Genomic DNA, 18,355 nt, shown 5'->3' with positions numbered 1-18,355 from the left:
CGCCAACTCCCTGCCTCCTCCTTCCCGGGCTCCCTCAGCACCCTGCCGTTGGTTGCCTGCCATGGTCCGCGCCACCCCCTGGTGGTCAGTGCACATCATAGCGAGCGATCAAACTCCCATTCTCTGGTCAAACTCCCTAGGGCACTTAGCATATTAGCCTTTTATATATATAGATTATATATATAGACTATATATATATATACATATATATATACATATATTATTTACTTCTTTTTTAAAAACTTATCTTTATTGTTGAAAGTATTACAGATAAGATATCCCCTTTCCCCCCCCATTGGCTCCCTCCACCCTGTATTGGCTCCCCACCCCAAGACCTTCACAGAACTATAGTCTGTGTCCATGGGTAATGCATATATGCATGTAAGTTTTTTGCTTTACCTCTCCCCCTCCCCCTTTTCCCCTTCCTTCTGAGATTCCTCAGTGTGTTCCACACTTCCATGTCTCTTGATCTATTTTGTTCATCAGTTTATTTTGTTCATTAGATTCCACATATAAGTGAGATCCTGAGATACTTGTCTTTCTCTCACTGGCTTATTTTGCTTAGCATAATACTCTCCCAGTCCCTCCATGCTATCTCAAAGGCAAGAGATCAACTTGAGATAGGTAATATTCAGTTCCTCATTTTATGGATGAAGCCAAGCACAGAGACATTGAGAAACAAAAATAGGTATTTAATGGTGGAGCTGTCATGAGACCATGAGGACCCAGGCAAATGTAGTGCTAACCACGGAGGAAACAATACATTAAGAAAAAAAGGCCAATTAAAAAGATTCGGTGTTGTTCATTCTTGGTATAAATTATAAAAATACAAACTCAAACAACTGTGTATTGCAACTTTACATTTTAGCAATTAAAAAAAAGAAAAATGTTAAAACCTATGAAGTATTTGAAGAAAAAGATACAATTTTATTGATTATGATAATGTAAAATGCTTTACTTTCTTAGAAGTTAATGTAGGCAGTCATTAGAAATTGTAGATGCCATAGCATAGTAATTGTACTCCAAAGAATAGAGTCTATAGAAATAACTAAAAGAGAAAGCAAGTCTTTTTTTGTTGTTGTTGCTGTTTTTTTTTTTTGTTTTTTTTTTACCAAAACACATGTAATAGCAAAATGTTGTAAATAAACTAAATGCTCAAGCACAGAAGAATGAAGAGGAGCATGATGGTTTATTAATAGAATACATAGGCATTAAAATGATGATTTTGGAGAAGTATTCTCAAATGATGACACATGAGATGCTCTATGCAAAACACATATGCTATCTATGATCTTCTTGGAGCGTAACTATGATCTTCTTGGAAAGTATCACATGTTAGCACACTGAAAGCTTTCCCGTAGCAGAGAAATTTCTTATGCTGTTCAATAAGTATTTTCCAAACTTACTTTAAAACAGAACCTTTTTGTACCAGCTATTTATTGCTACATAGCAAACACCACAGGTTCAGGCAGTGTTCAGAAGAGACAGCTAGCCTCTGCTCTACTTGGTGCAAGCTGGGGCAACTCGAAGGCCTTGGACTGGAATTATCTGAAAATTGCTCAGTCACATGCCTGATGTGGTGGTAGCCTCCTCATTTTGCCTGGCCTTCCTCAAAATATGGGGGGTTTGAGTTCTAAGGGCAAGCAATCTCAAGCGAGAGAGATTCATATAGAGCCCTTGTATCTTTAATGACTAAGTTTCTGAAGCTATCTAGTGTCACTTCCACTACTCATCAAGGTAGCCAGATTTCAGGGAAAAGTGAAAGAGATTACGCCTCCGGATGACAGAGTAAAAAGATTTTGGAAGAGTATGTGGGAATAGAAATATGTCTTTGGCCAGTTTTGCCCAATATAATCTGTCACATTTTTTTTTTTCATGTAATAACTATTAATTTCTAAAGTTTGGTAAATGTTGATGGAGGTACTTCAAAAGCTATATATAAAATACCAGAAGCCTGGTGCACAAATTCATGCATGGGTGGGGTCTGGCCAGCCTGCTCTTATTGACCCCAATCGGGTCTGGGACAGCCAGGGGGAGGGGCTGTTGGTGGTTGGCCAGTCAGCCCCACCCCTGATGGGGTAAAGGGGCCAATCAGGGCCGAAGTACATGTCAAAGCAACCGGTCATTCAGGTCGTTCTGGTGTTCCAGTTGCTTGGCTTTTATATATGTAGATATCCTATATAATAAAAGCCCAGCAACCATACCGGTGTAATGACTAGAATGACAGGCGGACTAGTCACTATGATACGCACTGACCACTAGGGGCCAGACGCTCAACGCAGGAAGAGGGGGAGGGGGGCGCAGTGAGGCCTGGAGATGCATGCTATGGTTCAGGGATCCCAGGAACTGCAAGCTTAGAGCTTCCTTTCCAACAACAACAAAAATAAATTGGAAAAAAAAAGTGGCCTATACTGCCACCCTGGGAAGACCGGTGCCAGCTGGGAAAGGCCTCCCCAGGCCCTGCCTGGCCTGGCTGGCGACTCACTGGTGATGTGCAGGAAGTGCAGCCCTTCCGACTCCAAATCCAGTTGCAACAACAGCTGCTCCCAATCCAGCTCTATGGCAGATGCAGTGCTGCCAGGACACCTTAGCTCCGACTTCCAGCTTCTGGCTTCCTGCCCACCCTTGGGGGCGTGGCTACCCCCTCCCCCCCCACCAGCCAATAGCACTGCAGTTAAACCAGAGAGTGGCAGGACACAGCCACCAGCGCTGGCTGGGCATTGATGTGGCCGTGTGACTGATGTCCATGTGCAGTTACACTGCATGTTACATTAGTAGGGAAGCAGGGCAGCCTGTTCCTGCCGCCCGCATCACCTTCTCCAGCCATGGGCAAACTACGGCCCGCAGGCTGGATCCGGCCTGTTTGAAATGAATAAAACTAAAAAAAAAAAAGACCGTACCCTTTTATGTAATGATGTTTACTTTGAATTTATATTAGTTCACACAAACACTCCATCCATGCTTTTGTTCCAGCCCTCCGGTCCAGTTTAAGAACACATTGTGGCCCTCGAGTCAAAAAGTTTGCCCACCCCTGTGAATCTAGGCTGAGAAAGGCTTGCTGATCTCCGTGTTTCTCCTCCCATCCAGAATCAACACCTCTTGGGGATGAATGATCCCAGCGATGGCCCTAACACACACTCAGTGTCACTATTATAGACATTCCCAGTCATTACAGCCCGTTCCTCACCCTGCAGTGCCCTGCTCCACCCACTGCCACTCCTCACCTGTCACCCTGAGGGCCACCTTACGTTATCCTATCTGAAATGTGAGCAAGATCTCAAATGCCCCCCTGTAAATAGCTCCCTTGCCCTACCTTTCTTCCTCTAAAAACCTTGCATTTTAAAAATATATATTTGATTGATTTTGGAGAGGGAAATAGAGAAATATCAATGATGATAGAGAATCACTGATTGGCTGCCTCCTGCATGTTCCAAACTGGGGATCAAAACCTTCCCTTGCCCCTCCCCGTCTCCTCCCCAAGCCAGCAGGCCCCCGGTGGCAGCACAGGACTAAGGGAAGGAGTGGGGGTGGCAGGGAACCATGGGGTGGTGGGACACTGAGGGCAGCGTCAGCATCTGGCATCTGTTCCTTTTGCACCCGGCCCAGCCACCGTCACCTCCTCTCCCGACCCTACCAGGGCCTTCGGGCCCTGATCGGTCTGGCCCTGATCAGCCCTGATCTCCTGCCAGGCCTAGGGACCCTACCCATGCACGAATTTTATGCACTGGGCTAGTTATATATATAAAATATATACATATCTATATTTTTTTCACACACACACACCATTTGGCCAAGGAAAAAAATCTCCTTTGTTTGACACAGTAAAGTAGTCCCAATTACTGCAGATCAATGAGGCAAAGCCATTCATATTTATATGAAACAACAATAGGACCCAGAGCTTACTCTAGCTCACATATGTCCCATTGACCACTTAGGTTACCAGACTACCTACCTCATTGCATTTCAAAAGAAACATCAAGTTTTCTTGATACTAAATCTTGCTAATATTAGTGATGAAAAAAATCTTAATGTGACTTACAAGAAATCTACACAAATACATATTTATTTTTTGCTAAACACAATTCTGGGTAATAAAGCTTATCTAAGGGGATTGATTCTTTTAATAACAATGTCTTCTTGAATTTTCTTTCTCATGAAAGCCTTTTTCAGAATGTTTTCTTCATGTAGTTACAGAGACTATATAAAGCAGAGAGAAAGTATTTTTTAATGGTGGTGCAAACACATTTTTAAATAGCTATTCCTAATTACCTTAAGGCAACATAAATGAAGGCAAAGTGAAAAGATCTAACCTTCATGGAAATGTAAAGCTCAGTGAGAATGAAAAATTATTTCCTATACATCCTTTCTCAAGAATCCCCCAGAGGGCTGGGATGGCTCCACAAAAATGAGAAAGCAAAACCTTAAGAAAAGGTTTAAGCAACAGGAAGAGAAAAGGGAAATCCATAAAAGATTAGGAAGACAGATCCGAGAATGATGCCTGTCCATTAGAGATAAGGGATAGCGGCCAGGCCATATTTCAGTAAGGTGATTCAAGAAGTTAAAGGCTGTCATCATCAAGACTCCTCACTGGCTATTTTAATAGAGTTCGTTCTCTCTCTCTCTCTCTCTCCTGAACTTGATCAGTCTAGCAAGAGATTTATCAATTTTATTGGTATTTTCAAACAACCACCTTTTGCTTTCACTGATTTTCTCTATCTTTTGCTATTTCCTAAATACTGATTTCTGCTTTTATATTATTTCCTTGTTTCTAGTCACTAATGGATTTGCTTTTCCTTCTCTTAAAATGATAAATTTCTCTCTTAGCACTGCTTAACATACATTCCACAAATTTTGATATGTTGTGTTTTATCATTCAGTTTAAAATATTTTCCAATGTCCCTTATGATTTCTAATTGACTCATAGGTTATTTAGATGTATAGTGCTTAATTACCAAATATTTGGGACTTTTTTCACATTATTTTCTTTTTAGTTTGATACTTAATTCTGTTTTCTATAGAGAACCTACTTTGGATGACTGCAATCTTTTAAAATTACTGGGACTTGTGTTATGACCCAGGATATGGTCTATCATGGAGAATGTTCCCATAGTGGTAAAGAATGTATATTCTGCTGTTATTGAATATATGTTCTATAAATGGCAATTAGGTCAGGTTGGATTTTATAGTTCAAGATTTGTTTACTAACTTATTTCTGCCTACATTTTTGAACAATTGTTGAGAAAGGAAAGTTGAAATACCTAATTATAACTGTGGATTTGTCTATTTCTCCTTGCAGCTCTATTGCTTTTTGCTTCACATATTTTAAAGATCCTAAAAGACCCTAAAAACCAGTTACATTAGGCTTGGCTGGTGTGGCTCAGTGGTTGAGCATCAACCCATGGACCAAGAGGTCACCTATTCTAGGTCAGGGCACATGCTGGGGTTACAGGCTCAATCTTCAGTAGGGAGCATGCAGGAGGTAGTAGATCAATGTTTCTTTCTTATCGATGTTTCTATCTCTCTATCCTTCTCCCTTCCTCTCTCTCTAAAATCAATAAAAACATATTTTTTTAAAAAGAAAATAAATAAAAAATATAAATAAGTGCTTTGTATGGACCAGTGATGACAGTGTGCCATGGACTGAGGAGAATGATTTACTCTGTTTTCTATGCAAAAGGTCCATTAAAGAAAAAAAAGATTCCATTTTCTTTTCCTAAATCAGAAGGCTCCATTTTAGACTGTGGAGATGAACAAACTATAAAAATAACTGTGTCATTATTATTATTCAGGAAACAACTGAATAGCTGTCCAAGTAACCAACTCACCATATATAACTGTACAAATGAATTAAAAATAAGTAATATTTATATCATTTATATTTTCAAGAGAAGTCATTTCTGACAATAATAGTCATCACAGAAAACTAGCAAAATCGCTAAGCTGCTAACTACAAATTAGGGAGAAAAAATAGATTCTAAGTACTTGGATTCTAAAAGAATAAAGAAACAGAAAAAAGGGAAAAAAAATTCCCCTACCAAAGGCTATAAACTGTTTTATTTGGCTCACACAGTGGCAAAAGTGGATTTTTCACTGCCAAATGTTATGCTGATATTGAAAAATTAGAACTTTTCAAAATCTGTATTTCTGGTTTCTTTCAAAAAAATCGTAAAATATGATTTGACTGGTCTCTTATTTCCACTGAGAAAGAATTATAGAGCTGAACAGAGGTGCCCCATTTACAGGCCACGTACTCTCCAAGGTTCCATTGTGCCCATCTGACGTGCAACATTATTTATATTTTGTACCCTTCATATGTCACTCAAAATTTTACCAAAATGTTTTTAAAATTTGCTTAGTAATGGAAGCATGTTATTACCAGAGGCATGAGCAGAACATGCTAAGTAAAAGGATATGCTCGTTCAAGATAAATCTTTGGGGACACAAGAAATAGTGACAAGAGATTTGGTATTCAGAGGCAATACTGTATTTGAAACTATGACAGGGTTTTTGGAGGGTTAAAGAACAAGTTCTTAACATGGTTAAAGAACATATTAATGAATACATTTTTAAAAGTGCAGTGAATAGTAGTTTTTGTTTAATTATTGTTTCAAGTATAACTCTATGGACTGAGTTGTGCTCACACAGCTGATAGAAGCTACTTCTTCATTCTTTTTAATGGATTTGCTCTCTTCCATGATAATGCACCAATTTTATCAACTGGCTGTGGTAAATAAAATCTGATACTTCCTGTCAAGATGGTGTTAGGGCATAAAAATATGTGTCTGAATACGAATAAAAGTGGTTGTCAGGTCATTTAGACAGGGCCAATAATAAAAAGTAAGCACGTTTAGCAAGTCAAATTATAATCTGGCAACCTTAACAATTTAAATGAGATTATTTATGAGGCTATAGTTATTACTTACCTTGAGTGTTTATCTTTTAAAGATGTTTTCTGTAAACCATATAACCTTCAATATCTACTGCCCACATGCAGAAACTGATATTCTCAATAAACATCTAAAAGAGAAACATAAGAAAATATCATAAATTTGAGTTTATACATATGGTCTCATTTATTTTAAATGTAAAAGCAGATCTTGAAATTATTCTTTCTGACTTTCTTTAATGAGTTTGGACAAAGGGAGGTGTATAACAAAGGATGTGTTTTATGTAAATAAACTGTAATAATGATGAAATTTTCACATTAGAAGAATCAAAGGTCTGTGGAACATACATTGTAATCCATGTCATTAAGTTTAGCACTTTCTACAGTACTAAATTTATCTGGCTGCCTAGTTCCTACGAACATTTTTTAAAATATAATTTTAAACATATTGATTCTGATGTCCTACATGAACATAGCCACACTCCAGGAAATATTTTCCTTGTTCAAAATAGATAATGAAAAATAATTCTTGATTACATTTGAGTTGGTTATAAATGCCAAAAATCATAAAAATCAACTGATTAAATATATCTGTGCCTGTGAAAAGGTCAAAAGTTTATTCCTTATCAATTAAACTGCCCAATCAGTACTTTACTCAACCTAGTGAAGCTTAGCAGAGATCTTAAAGAGAAATTGCCTCTAAAATGGAACTAAAATTAGCCAGAGTAAAATGTTCTTTGCTAAAAAAATTTGATTCTAATTTTCTTCGCTTTTTTTAAATGGGTCAGAGACAAGCAGTTAGGGAAAAGAGGATTTGGATCCTACAGTGTCATACTTTTAGTATGTGGTTTGGAGTACAATGGATTCCCAAGCCAAATAGCAATAATTTTTGGATTAGCAACATCATTCTTCTTTTTGGTCATTTGTATACATCCCTGTTGCTCAGTTGTAGCTGCACATTGAAACACTTGGAACTCTTGAAAATATATCAAGATTCAGCCTATTCCTTAGGTATTCTGATTAATTTGTGTGAAGTGGGGCTTGGGCCCAGCTATTTTTAAAAAGCATTAAGGACATATAATTGTTCTTAAGGTAAGAAATAATCTCACTGCAACTATTTGCTTTACTTTCTATAGATTAATGAATAAAACACTAACTGTAAAAACAATACTGTCTACTTAGGTCTATGAAAACTACTGAAATACTTGCTAATCTGATTACTACATATCTAAAATGACTTCAATGCTTCCATGACACACACACACCTACCTCAACAACTATGTAATATCTTAGATTACATGGATCCAAGCATGACATAAATGGCAATTGCAGAGAATCCAAAACTATAAGGACCAAAGGTACTACTTTAAAATGTAAATTCCCAGATTACATGCCCAGAGATCCTGATTCAGAACAACTAGACTAAGGCCACAGTGTCTCTATTTTTAAAGACTAAGGTCTATAGTCCCAGTGAAACAGGCTCTAAGTATTGATGAACACTGACTCCTAATTGACCTCATTAGTATTTATAAAAATACTTTTTGAGTTTTAGTCCAAGATTACATTTCTAATATTAAAAGATAATCCTGAGACTCACTAGGTAAGAAATAACTTTAAACATACAATAAATAGAACTTCAGCAATAAATCAATGCAGATAAACTAGAATAATGTTTATGGATTATATGTCTTGTAAGCTTTGGTATCCTCCTAAGTAAACTCTGCAGGTAATCAATAAAATACTTGTGGCAAACAACAACAACAAACCAACCAACCAAATCTAGGTTATGTTACAAAACAAAAATTTAGCCTAGAACCTCATATATAGCTAGAAACATGCCCTCAATGTCTCAGAACTAAAAATTTTTGTCCCTAACTTAATAGGGGGAAAAAGCTCTCTAGCATCATTTTCTCTGTTTAAATACAAAGCCAACGTTTTTTAAAAGAAAAAGTGACAAACCATTTCCCTCAAGAGCATGAACATACTAACATAACTTCTAAAAATAACAATGAATAGGCTGTTAGCATTTTAGTTTTGAAAATTCTTATGAGTCCAGAAATACTTTGCAATGAAAATAATATATTCACACATACCCTTTAGATTTTTTTCTGAAAAAGAAATGTCTAATAAACAGAGGTAAATATCTGAGTCTCTGCTACACATAATAAGGATGGTGATCTCAATTACTACTTAATCTTTAAAGATAACTATACTTATTTTCTTTCACCCTATTTTATGCTGCTAAAGATTTCAGGTTTTTCTATTAAGTTAGCATCAATCTTCAGTTTATGACTACAGTTGATCCTCCCCCTTCACTCTCAGGGCCCGTGCTGCTTAATAGCCGGTAAACAGTCATGGGCTTCCCAAATGTCCTCACAAACAGGAAGCTATTCTACCTCTAAAATCTATGGTGGGCTGTATATCTGCCTCTATGGTCTGCAGCTATGAAATGAAGTCCCAGTGTCCTTTGGCAAGATTCCTATTTCTACTATCTGACTCCAGCTACACCTTTTGCTGTTTATCTCTTACCTCTTGGTCAACCAAAACCTGGCTCAGATACTGCTTCCTCCTTGAAGGAAATTTCCATCCATCTGACACTAAAAGCTCTCTTTGTCTTCTGATTTCCTACACTAATTATTGCAAATTACTTTACTAATTAATCAGGTACTCACTTATGGTCCCTTATTTTTATTTTTTTGTTATTATTTAGGATTTGGCATGTCTGTTTTATTCCTTCAAGTAGATTATCATTTTCCAGCAAGTTCTAGTAAAAGCATTAAATAAATATGTGATGATTTCATTTGTTGGTCTCCCTAGTAATTTTTAATTCTGAGTGTAGTATTTTACAATGATTGGGTGAGAAACTCGGCTTTTCTTTTTATTATACTCTATTACTATGAATGATTTAAAAACCGTAGTCTCCCTCTGCTGCATGAATTTTCCCATCTCTTCTGAGGACTTCCATAGCTAACTCTTTTAATGGCTCATAATCCAGGAAATCTGGGTTAACTGAGAGTAACAGTATATTAATTACCATTATTAATAACAACTGAATTAACAAGAATGAACATTTTTTCCATAAATTGGGGTCTTTTAATATACTTAGTACAGAAGTTATAGGAAACATGATTAGTGTTTCCTTAGAAAAACTACATTTTTAATAAGAACCAATAACTCTAAATCACACAATACTCCACATCACAAAAGAATTCAATTTACGTATATTACCTTTAATGATTGAAAAATACAAGGTTCTAGATAATAGACATTGCTAAATACCTCCAACATTTGTCCCATTAAGTTGCTAAGACTTCCTTGTTTTTAAATTCACTAATAAGAACATTTATTGATTGCTAAATTCTAAGTAGCATTAATTACCTTCATCCTCACAACAACCCTAAGAAGTGCTATTTTAATCTACATTTTACAAATAAGAAAATTTAGGGTAAGAGAGATTAACTTGCTCAGGGTTTTACAGCTAAAAACTGGCAGACTTGGGTTTCAAACTCATGCAGTCTACAATTGACTGTAGTAATTCTTGAAGGCCCCATCCACTAAACTAAAATCTATAGTAGCTCTGGAAGACTTACCTAATATATCTTCACATAAATTCCTGCCTTATACCTTTTGCAAGGTTTGCCAGGTTTCCCATGCTAAGGTTGGTCCACTTCTAGTTCTCTTCTTCACAAAAAGATGATTTCTAAGTCCCCATTTAGCTCTACATACTTTCTATTATTTCTGTGCAATTTACATAATAAGGGCTCTGTGAGACTAAGGGTTTACCCTAAAAGCCTCAGTCTTGTTTCTGAATATAATGTTCTATAAGCCTATTCTAATTAAGATCCTTTAAGTATGGTTCAATACTGAGATATAATTTATGGTTTTACCCTTTTTTTCAATTTTTTAAAAAATGAAAAACTGCTTTCTTAAAATATTACTGCACTCCTAATTTTAAAATATGGCAGTTTCTATAGGAAGAAAATATGCTTTCTACTTCCCTGAGCTTTGGGGACTATATCTAAACATAAACTTTTACAGGTGATTGCTTTTTATAGCATTAGCAGTATACAATTTCATAGCCCTCAAGAACCCATTCATTCTGATCTGATAGGTGACTTTTAAAAAGAATTCTAATTCACAAATTTCATATATGAATTAATGGAAATATATCATAGTAAGAAAGTATATAAAATAAAACTCTATACAGTATTTTATGTCAACAGAAAACAAATATTCAAAAAATTAGAAATAGTTTAGCCTATATTTGCTTTTTTACAAATTCCAAATTTCTTCTATTTCAAGCTCCAATTATGCACTCCATGCAAGATGTGTTTTTCTCAACTGTTTTTTTTATCACAAAGAATAATCTTAATCTGACATATTCAAGCCATTGCTAAGTACCTATTAGGACCATTATTAGGTTTATTCCAGATTACTCTTTTAGTGGACCTTGTAAAACTTCTGGTTTTAATGCAATATTGTATTTTTTTGGGATAAACAGCATAAGTCTCTTATTGCATATGCCTAAGTCACTTTCAATATAAAGAACCTTTGGTAATTCTAAATCCTGTCCACCAAATTAAGCCTTGTCTTTAGTCCTCCTGGAATTTGTCCAGATGATTTGGCTCAGTAAAAAACTATTTTAAAATCCAAAGTACCTGAAGTTCTCTCTATGAAAGTTGATGATAACCAAGTTATTACGAATAAATTATTACTAATTACTAATTAGCAATACTAATTAGTATTACTAATAAAGGTATTACTAATAAATTATATGTTAGTAATAATATATTAGTAATTATATATTTTCACTAGAGAAAGAAAAAGAAGCAATCCTTTCTTTCACATTCTTCTCCCCACCAGCATTCTCTAAAAATGTCCATCTGAAGTAGACAGGGAATCTTTCCAGCTGGAATAAGTAATCCATTTGGTTCTGATAGACAATTATTTTAGTTACATCTTTTATTTGGAGAATACCAGTGAGTGATTTGGGGTACACTAATAAGCAACCACTTTAAGAGCTGACCTATCTGAAGACAAAGAATTAAGAACAATATTTTGCCGAAAACAGTACCAGAGCATGCACATTAACATTCTGGCAATAATAAATTCGACCTAAGTCTTCTTATCCAATTGGGTTTGTTGAGCTGTTAGGGTTGAAACCCAGCAAATGGGCTAGGAGTTAATTTATTACTTTAATTCTATATAGTTTATACCAACCTCAAAAATATGGTCCTTGAAAAACCACTGTGAATTGAGAACTCAAGATTGGGAAAATGAGTATGCTGTAGAAAGAAAGCAGGATCGGAACACTGAAATCATGTCAATATGAAGGATTATGTGAATAGGTTTACATTCAATAAAACCATTTTTTAAGAGAAATAATTTCCACTTATTCTACCATGCACTAGAACTTTTCAAGGACTTTCTCTGTGACAGTGTATAGAAATACACTGCAAAACTACTATATTTACTATTATTACATTTTATAAAGCTATTTTACCTTTGGAAATAATAAATGTAAGAGTGACTTTACTCTCTTCCTACCTTCAAATGATGGGCACTGCTAGAAGTTTATGACTAGGATGATGTAGATGTTATCTTCCTCATATCTTCTCAGGTTCTGCCTCTTGCCTTTCTGAGTCCTGACTAAGTTGTCTATCCTACACATATCTAGCAGTATATACTCGTTTATCTTTTCCATGGCTTACTTAAAAACTATCACTACCACTGACATCACCTCCATTTTCTTTTTTAAAACATCATATTCCTCTTTTTCTTATTATCATCATCAACAGCAATTGCTTAAATTTCCAGAATGCTAGAAATGAAATATTTTTCAATACTTGGAAGTGTGAGGAGGAAAAAGAAGGGAAGAGAAGAAAAGCAATGATGACAACTACTGTTGATTCTAGTGATCAGGATTATGCTAAAAGTGTAGATGGAATTACTGGGCAGAGAAAGAATTTCAACATCAGAAGGTATGCTTAAATTCCCTCTGAAACATGGTAACCTTGAAGGTTAACACGATTTTATGAATCTATGATTAAGAAGTACAAGACATTTTATGAGCAAACAGGAGAAGAATGCTTTGAAAGAAAGCATTCACAAATCAAACACCAAAGTTGTACTGCCCCATTTTGGAGGCAGACAACAGAAATTCACACACATTTAACATTTAATTTGCTAAAGCAATATAGGAAAAATATAGGCATTAGTTGTACCAGTATTTTATTACACAGTACATTTAACTAACTCCCAGGTTGAAACAAACACAAAACACTATTAATTGATGGTGGGGCAACATAAATAATAAAACAAAAATCTTGGGACTGATGATGAAACTCATGCCACCAAATAAAAAATTGCAAAATAAGCAGAATTTAGCTCAACAAAATATGGGAGCGTCTTTGTGTATGTGTGTGCACGCAAGAGAGGGAGGGAGGGAGGGAGGCACGGAGGGAGGGAGAGAGAGAGAGAGAAAACAAAAATTAGGAGGCCTTAAAGAAGTTTCACATATTCTAAAGTATTTTAATGGTGCTATAATAGAATTTTTGGGCATTTGACATAAAAGACACTAGTATCCCAAAGAAAAACACTATTATAAAAATAGATTTCATGAAGCTATCATAAAACTATGTCAATGCTAAAAAAAAAAAAAAAAAAAAAAAAACAACAAAAAACAACAAAAAAAAAAAAAAAAAAAAACAACCAAAAAACCAGGTCCAGAGTATTGAACCATAATGCTTTATTTACATGGTAGTAACAAAGATAATAGGTCTAAAAGCGATTCTGCTGTATTGAACCAAACAAATTATTAGATGTTGTAGGAACTTAAGAAGAAAATAATGAATCAGAACTCAAAAAAAAGTCTTTATAAAAAATGTCCTCAATATAAAAACAAAAGAAAATCATGTAACTTAAATGTTCTATAATATGTAAACACCTGACTTATAATATTTATGGCATTGATGAGGTAAAACATTATCTTTTTACACAATGCATATTTCAGCCAAAGTGACTTTTCAAACAAAAATAAATAAATAAATAAATAAAAGAAACCCTCCAAAAGGTAGAGTCCTCCTTAATGGAAATAAATCCTGAAAGTATTATCCAAAGCTAACGGAAGAGATATAACTGGGAAAAAAAAAGCAACAAGTACTTGTATTTTGGAACAATACTTAAAAAGTTATAAAGGGAAAAAAATGGAGAAAAAACAGTAAAATAAACATTTAAATTCTACCATAATTTCTAACAAAAACAAAAAGATAGTAGGGAGAGGTGTTAGAACTCTGTGCAAGGAGGTGAAGAAATCCCCATATGTCAACACATTGAAAGAATAAAATGACAAGTAGAGAAAATGCAAATAAAATTACAGAAGAATAGGAATATCGTCCTTAGTGATGTCTGAGAAGGAGGGTAATGTGACTAGAGTATCAAAGCTGCAGCATTTGGGGGAAACACAAGGCTCAGACTTTCTGTAGAATTTGGGTGCAGGCACTCATAAACAGCAAAAGAAACCATATTATGTGAGGAAATCTGTGAGCCCGCAGTAATGCCTGATTTTACAATGTCTGGAAATAGCTATCTTTTACTGAAAGAGAACAATATTTCAAATCCTACCAAGAACAGCAATTCTATGCCAACCTGCCAAATAATGTAGTTTTGTTAGAGAAAATAACACATTGACATAAGACTAAAATCCTTATAAACAGAAAAAGATGTCTGTATTACACAAATTATTTCCAGGAGTAAACAAAGACGAGATCATTACTGGCTCAGTGAGATAACTGAAAGATGAAAAAGTGAACTCTGAATATGAGAGACTGCAACCAAAAAGAGCTTCTGAGTTATTCCTGTTTATTAGAGATTTTTCAGGCTTAGAGGACTGTCCTGTCAAGTTTCATTTTGAGGTTCATAAGAAATAAATGGAATTATCATTTTAGATCTTTCAAAGGTGATAAATCCAAAGCTACACATTTAAACTTGAAATATTTCCAGAAATTTGCTGCATCTTCTCTGTTTACAATGAAATGAAATGACTGTGCAGAAAAATAACTACTTAAATGTTTAAACCAAAACATTATAAGATATTTTGCTCTATATGAGTCATATCAGTCCTAATACCACATATAGGTCCCAATGCCCCTCAATATTAATAAAGTATTAAAGGTTCCCTATATTGCTGGCATTTATAATGCTGTGATTTTTCTGATGGCTCAATAGCACTGAGAATACAGCTGGAGATACCACTGCAGCTACTAGTACAGATATAATAAAATGCACCTTATGCAAATATATATAATACAAACTTTAACTCAGTACAATAAACTGCAAATCAGTATGTGGAGGTAAAACTTAGTAGATGGGTTCATGGTCAGTAAAAATTAAACATAAAATATTTAAAAATATCTATTGATTGGATGGTTGCAACTAAGTAACTGAAACAATAAATAAAATGAAATATTCGATTCATTCACAAAAAATAATAAAAACAAATTATCTTAAAGCAGTCATTATGTTGGCAATACATGCCTCTCTATTGGATTGTATCAGGTAAAATTATTATTTTTATTGATCAAAAGAGGCTAAATTACATACAGTTCAAAATAAAAGAATTATAGTTAGTATAGTTAATTCTTTGAATTCCATGAAATAATGCAATGCAAACCAAAAAATAATATAGTCAATGCTTAAAAATATGAATTTCAAGTAATACATTTCAAAGAACACAGAAAAGGTGAAAGTGAAATAAATACTATCAGTGATTTCTGTTGCTCCCATATTATGAAATTAAGAATTAGATTGTTAGTAAATTTAAACATCCTATCTAATAATAGACAAACATGGTAATTAACCATGCCTCCGCTACGCTTCCCATTGGCTTAATCAGCAGGATATGCAAATTAACTGCCAACCAAGATGGCGACCGACAGCCACTCAGCTGAAGCGAACATGAGGCTTGGTTGCCCTGGCGATGGAGGAAGCCAAGGTTTCCTGCCTGCCAAACCACGGCTCTGAGCTCCGGATGCAACAATCTTGCAATTATAGAAGCTAAACAAACCCCAGATACCTGCTTTTAGCCAGCTGGCCTCAGAGCTGGAGCCACGACAAAGTTTCAATTACAGAAGGTAAATAAATCCCAGAATAAAAAATAAAAGAAAAAAGGGAGAGGCTGTGAGCTTCAGTTGCAGGCTTGGCCTGCCTGAAAACAGCCCTCAGCCCCTCATCCAGGCTGGCCAGGCACCCAAGAGGGACCCCCACCCTGATCCGCGACACCATTCAGGGCAAACCAGCCGATCCCCACCCATGCACCAGACCTCTATCCTATATAGTAAAAGGATAATATGCAAACTGACCCTAACAGCAGAAAGACTGGGAATGACTGGTCACTATGACACACACTGACCACCAGGGGGCAGACGCTCAATGCAGGAGTTGCCCTCTGGCGGTCAATTAGCTCCCACATGGAGCTCAGCCACAAGGCAGGCTGATGGCTGCCAGTCCAGCGGTGGTGGTGGGAGCCTCTCCTGCTTCCTCAGCAGCGCTAAGGATGTCCAACTGCAGCCTAGGTCTGCTCCCCGCTGGCAAGTGGACATCCCCTGAGGGCTGCCGGGCTGCCAGAGGGATGTCTGATCGCCAGCTTAGGCCCAATCCCCCTGGGGAGCAGGCCTTAGCCAGCAGATGGTCATCCCCGGAGGGTTCACAGACTGTGATAGGTCACAAGCCGGGCTGAGGGACCACCCCCTTCACTCCCCGAGTGCACAAATTTTTGTGCACTGGGCCTCTAGTATATTATAAAGATTATTAGGTAAAACTCAGCATTATTTTATTCTTCCTGGATGTGCATAGAGAAGATGTATCAAGAGGAAAGTTATAAATGACAGCAAATTTATATTTGGAAGAAAAGCAAAACAACAAAGTCCTTTATGGTATTTACAACTACTTAATTTTTTTTGGCCAAAGAATGTATGGTGTGAGTTTCCTCCACCAAATTATTGCTAGTTCATAATTTTTATAAAATGGCTGACTGAAAATAAAGGCAATCTATATTAACTGGCAATTGATCAATTGATCAATCATTCAATCAATAAATGTAATTAAAAATGAACCAGATATCTATATAATAAAAGGCCAACGGCCGTAACAACCAAAATGACCAAATGAACGGTCACCAGGAAGTACATGGAGCACTTCTCGGTCCCTGCCCCGGGGCCCACAGGCTCTTATCACAGCAAGGCTGGTGGCTGGTGGGCACGCGGGATGGCAGGCGGGTGGGCAGGGTGAGGCAGGCACAGCGAGAGAGGCAGGGTCTGATCTACAGCTGCCGCTGAGGCTGTGATCAGGCCTAGAGATAGGCCCGGAGAGAGAGGCAAGCTGTGATCAGTAGCTGCCACGGAGGCTGCAGATCAGGCCCAGAGAGAGAGGTGGGGCCTGATCCACAGTTACCACGGAGGCTGTGTATCAGGCCCGGAGATAGGCCTGGAGAGAGAGATAGCTGTCAGCGGGCCTTTCTGGATTTCCCAGGAGAGCCAATGACTGCCTAGGAGGTGGAGCTTTTGAAGCTGACAAGCATAGAAATCAACCAATCAGAACCAAATCTGGGTGAATTGCGAGGAGGCAATGGCTGGCTAGGAGGCAGAGCTTTTAATGCTGACTGACATGGAAACTGAGCAATCAGAACCAAATCTGGGTGAACTGCGAAGAGCCAGTGGCTGCCTAGGAGGCAGAGCTTTTGACGCTGACTGGCATAGAAACTGACCAATCAGAACGTAATCTGGGTGAACTGCAAAGGCAGAACCTAAGGTGGGGGTTGAGGAGGGGTTATAAGGGCAATAGCTGTTTGGTGTAAGGTGTAAGAAAGCGGTTCAATTTTTTAATAACCGGTTTGGCAGTATAGTGCATATGGCTGGCTATTAGTCCAGATATATGAGTTATGTATTTTTGTCTGCCAAAAGCATCTCCTCCTCCTGAAAAAGGCTCCCCCCACTCCATTTAAGCAATCCTGTCCTATATAATCTATCTATACTAATGAAAGGGTATAATGCTAATTAGAGCGGGACAACCGGCCATCTTCCGGACTACCGACTTCCTTCCAGACAAAGCCATGGTAGTGGGGTCAGAACCAGCTAGGGGTGAGATCAGGCTGGCAGAGGAGAGCAGCTAGGGGTGAGATCAGGCCGGCAGGGTAGGACAGTTGGGCGATACCAGGCCTGCATGGGAAGGCCATTGGGGGCAACCAGGCCGGCAGAGGAGGGCCATTGGGGGCGACCAGGCCAGCCGGGGAGGGTAGTTGGGGGTGACCAGGCCAGCAGGGGAGGTCAGTCAAGGGCGCAACCAGGCCGGCAGGGGAGGGCCATTGGGGGCATTAGGCAGGCAGGCAGGTGAGTGGTTAGGAGCCAGTGGTCCTGGATTGCGAGAGGGATGTCCGACTGCCGGTTTAGGCCCGATCCCTGTGGGACTAAACAG

The 18,355-nt window shown here is 37.3% G+C and overlaps 1 long non-coding RNA gene across 4 annotated transcripts in view; it reads right to left on the bottom strand.

The window, feature by feature from the left end:
* LOC107181365 overlaps positions 1-18,355 on the bottom strand; it is a 192,275-nt gene that overhangs the window by 31,053 nt on the left and 142,867 nt on the right. For 3 of the 4 annotated variants that reach the window (XR_001513824.1, XR_435152.2, XR_001513820.1), the window contains one exon: positions 6,924-7,017. This is a non-coding gene — a long non-coding RNA (uncharacterized LOC107181365). Of the gene's footprint in view, positions 1-6,923; positions 7,018-12,106; positions 12,186-18,355 lie in introns of those variants that run through there. The other variant, XR_001513822.1, reaches the window with a different exon arrangement.

The sequence above is a fragment of the Myotis davidii genome, unplaced genomic scaffold, assembly GCF_000327345.1.
Source record: "Myotis davidii unplaced genomic scaffold, ASM32734v1 scaffold110, whole genome shotgun sequence".
Taxonomy (NCBI): domain Eukaryota; kingdom Metazoa; phylum Chordata; class Mammalia; order Chiroptera; family Vespertilionidae; genus Myotis; species Myotis davidii.
The sequence above is the reverse complement of the archived record's forward strand: the minus strand, read 5'-3'. Positions and strand labels throughout refer to the sequence as shown.